At 41.7% G+C, this 4,491-nt stretch overlaps 1 protein-coding gene across 2 annotated transcripts in view; it reads right to left on the bottom strand.

Moving 5' to 3' along the window:
* Window positions 1–4,491, bottom strand: part of ADAM9 (ADAM metallopeptidase domain 9) — a 109,436-nt gene that overhangs the window by 104,346 nt on the left and 599 nt on the right. The window lies entirely within an intron of this gene.

A 4,491-nucleotide genomic window follows, 5' to 3' on the forward strand; every position in this document is an offset into this window, starting at 1 on the left:
AGGAAGGAAGGAAGGAAGGAAGGAAGGAAGGAAGGAAGGAAGGAAGGGAGAGAGGAAGGGAGGAAGAGAGGAAGGGAGGAAGAGAGGAAGGGAGGAAGAGAGGAAGGGAGGAAGAGAGGAAGGGAGGAAGGGAGGAGGGAGCTGCATTGCCCAACTGGAACTGGCCAGTTACTACTACTCACAGATATGCAAAGTTACCAGCCTCATCCTCTCCCCAGGAATCATCTGGGTCCAATGGCAAGATATAATCAGGACAACTGGAGATGGCCCTGGATGCAGCAGGAGACCTTGGCCTTTTTAAGCTAGATGGCTCCTGAGGAGTGAGAGTGGTGACTTTGCATAGCCCTGCCTCACTTAAATCCAATTTACTTGCAAGTCATGACATAACCTTCCTGATGTCACAGTCCTCTTTGAGAATGAAGGACAAACAATGATGGTAATAAGTATGAGAGTATCCAAAGGAGAAGCACCAAGATGGCGGAAAGGAGAGAGATCATGTTATATGAAGAATGGTTGAAGGAATCATGCAGTCTCTAGCCTGTAAAAGAAAAGACACTGGCAGATACCATGGCAGCCATCAAATATGTGAAGAGTTGTCATATGGAAATGTGTTTCACATAACTTCACATGTATTAAGTGATATCATATGATTTGCCTTCTCAATGGGTCAGGAAGGGGCTGGAGAAAGGGAGAGAACTTGGAACTCAAAATTTTTAAAAATGATATTAAGAATGAATGAATGAGGGGCAGCTGGGAGGTACAGTGAATAGAGCACCAGCCCTGGAGTCAGGAGGACCTGAGTTCAAATGTGACCTCAGACACCTAACACAAAAACTAGTCATGTGACCTTGGGCAAGTCACTTAACCCCAAATGCCCTCCAAAAAGCAAAAAAAAAAAAAAAAAGAATGAATTTTTAAAAGAGCTGTCATACAGAAGACATAGTAGGCTCTAGTTTTTTTGTCCCAGAAGGGAGAACTAGGGACAGCAGGTGTACGCTACAATGAGGCAGATTTTGGCTTTATACCAGGAATGACTTCCTAACAAAAAGAATTCCAAAGATTACTGTACTGGCTTAACAAAAGCTGAATGACCATTTGTTAAGCATGTTGGAGGGAAGATTCTTTTTTATGACAGGTTGGCCTAGGTAACCTTCAAAGTGTTTTCCAACTCTGTGATTCTGTGAAAAACTACGAGCAGAACCAATGAGTCAAAAGTCACATGATAAAAAATAAACCTCTGAATAGGCAGTGGAAAATACAAACCCACACAGCTTCCCTTGCAAAGTCTGAGGTACAACTAATTTCCAAAGAATTTATGCTTACAATGAATTTACTCAATAAGGAAGGTTTTTCACAATCAAACACTTAAAAATAAATATGCCCTTGTCAGCCTTTTACCCATTTATTGTAGCCATTCCCATTTTGAAATGAAGTCACACCACAAGAAATTACAAACACATCAAAATGAACACACTCTTCTACAGTGTATCATTAAAAACAAATGATAACCAATGGATATTACTTACCACAAAAAAACTATTTTTTAAAAATTGTCTTTTTTAAACTGCTCTCTTCCAGAGATCCCTTATTCTAATCATCTACATTTAATTTTCAGACATTTGTTCAACTTTACTCCCCCAAATCCTATTAGAAAAGTGAGCTTAGTGACACAATTGTGTTAAAGTTGCGATCTGGAAGCCCAGATTTCAAATATTGGCTTTGAAATTTATTACTTATTAGCTGTGTGGCCCTCAGGAAGTCATTTCCTTATGTGTAAATATAGATAATAATTGCACCCATCTCCCAAGGTGGTTGCAAGGATCAAATGAGCAAACATTTGTAAAGTCTTATAAAAATCTTAAAATAATAAATAAATGCTATTATTTTTATAAGGCTAGTGAAAATATTAGAAAAAGATCTAGAGAAAGTTACAGTAAAGTCATAGATAACTCATTACTTTACAAAGTCAGGCAAAATCATAGATAAAACTGTATAAGTAACAAATCCCAAACCACATTCAAATTGGTTATAACAGAACTTTGAAATTACAAATACATTGTAAAAGATCAGTTAATGGTATCTGATAAGGAAAGAGCTGCCACAAAAAGTGAAAATCATGAATTAAAGAGAAGTTTCTGCCACTTGAGATTCAACATGTTCAAAATACATCTTTTCCTCAAACTCTACCTCTTTTCAAAACTTCCTTACTTCCTTCAAGGACATTCCCATCCTTTTAGTCATCCAGGTCATCAGTCTCAGTATCATCATTCTCCAATGGCTCTCTATTACCTCAAGGATCAAATATTAACTCTATTTAGCATTTTAAAGCTCTTGCCAACCTTGATGTAGCCTGGCTTAAGGAGACAAGAGCACTAACTAAACTTGGAGTCAGGAAGATTTATGTTCAAATTCCACCTCAGACTTTAAACTAGTTGTGCAACCCTGAAAAAAAGGTCATTTAATTTCTCTAAGCTTCAATTTCCTCATCTGTAAAATGAGAGGGGAAAGAAAGGGAAATAAACATTGTAAATGTAAATGCCTACTATATGTCAGGCACTGTGCTAAGCACTGTACAAAAACGACCTCATTTTACTCACACTATCCCCAGTACTATAACCTTCATTTTAGAGAGGAGGAAACTGAAGCAAACAGAGATTAAGTGATTTTCCCAGGACCACACAGCTAGTCTGAGACCAGATTTGAACTCAGATTTTCATGACTCTAGACCCAGCACTCTATCCACCTTACCAACTGCCTCCCTCTTTCTGAAATGGACAATAAAAAATGAATTAGGGACTTTCTGCTTAATTGGAATACTCAGGGCTCCAAAATTTATAGACTGTACTAAATTCAGTATTTTTTTTTTTTGCTTTTTGGAGGGGGAAGGCAGGGCAATTGGGGTTAAGTGACTTGCCCAAGGTCACATGGCTAGTTTTGTGTTAAGTGTCTGAGGGGGGATTTGAACTCGGGTCCTTCTGACTCCAGGGCTGGTGGTCTATTCACTGCGCCACCTAGCAGCCCCCAGTATTTTTTTTTTAAAAGAACAATTCGATTGGGATAAAAAAGCACAAAGTATGAGTTTCTAATAAGGTCAGCAGCTCTCCATTGATAGATAGCTCCTATCACCACCATAAAATTCCCACAGCAGCAAATACATTCCATCACATTGTGATATGATAAAAATAAACAAACAAAACCCAGCCACACTTCTTCCCAGCACATAAGGAATTTGATGCAATTTTAACTAAAGAGCTAGGGTTTTTTCCCAGGAAGAAGCCAGGGTATGACTGGCAATGACTAACTCTTAGTGCTGACTGATCTCAAACTGAGACAAAAGTCAATTTATGGAAGGAAAAAGACGGCTAAACTATAGAAACTGGGCGCTTAAAATCCAAAGAGAAACACTAAGGACAAAAGAGTCAGGTAAATTACACCTCTTTTTTTTATTCTACCTTCTAGTGTCTCTAATATCCTAAACTTGTAAATCTGTACGGAGGTCCCACCTCCAAATCACCAGTTCCATCTAGAGGACAATATCCCAAAGTATTAACTCTGCTTTCAGAACCAAGACCAGTCTGGGGAGAGGAATAGTCTCCTTATTTACATAGTTTTACACTCGCCTTCGGGGTTTGACCTTGAGAGTTCAGATAATGTGAGGTCAGGACTAGAAGGGATGGGGAGGAGGTGGAGGGAGTACCGGGAAGTGATGGGATGTAAGACAAGTGTGGAAAAGAGAAAGGGGAGAAACTGGAGGGGAATCCTTGGGGTAAAAAGAAAGGCAGGATACCGAGTAAAAGAGGGCAGAGGTAGGCATGGGTAAAAGGGGAGGAGCCCGGGGTACAGAGGGGAGCTCAGGGTAAAGCTCCTGGTAAAGGAGTTTGGGGAACTCGCGGTACAAAGGGGTGAAAGCCTGGGGTAAAGGGGTGAGGAGAGCTCAGGATAAAACACCTAATAAAGGAAGTGGGGACACTCTGGGTATCGAGGGGTAGAAGCCTGGGGTAAAGTATGGGAAGATGGGGAGTCCAGGTTAAAGCTCCTGGAAAACGGGTGGGAGGAGCCAAGGTACAAAGGATTGAAAGCCGAGGGTAAAGGGGTGAGACGAGCCCAGGGGAAAGTGCCTGGTAAAGGATGAGGGCAGACCGGGGTACAGAGGAGTGAAAGCCTGGGGTAAAGGGGGCCAGTTTGGGGTACAAAGGAGTAGAAGCCGGGGTAAGGGGGGTAGTTTGGGGTACAGAAGAGTGGAAGGCTGGGGTAAAGGGGGAAGTTTGGAGTAGGAGTGGAAGCCTGGAGTAAAGTGGGATGGAACCCAGTGTACAGAGGATTAGGAGTCTGGGGTAAAGGGGGAAGGAAATTTGGGGGTACAGAAGAGTATAAGCCTGGGGTAAAGCGGGGAGTTTGGGGTACAGAGGAGTGGGAGCCTGAGGTGAAGTGTGGGGGGGAGGCCGGTGTACAGGAGTGGAAGCCGGGGGTAAAGTGGGAGGAGTTTGGGGA

This window comes from Petaurus breviceps, unplaced genomic scaffold (genome assembly GCF_028583685.1).
Source record: "Petaurus breviceps papuanus isolate PSGF00001 unplaced genomic scaffold, PetGlider_PUasm1.0 90919, whole genome shotgun sequence".
NCBI lineage: Eukaryota > Metazoa > Chordata > Mammalia > Diprotodontia > Petauridae > Petaurus > Petaurus breviceps.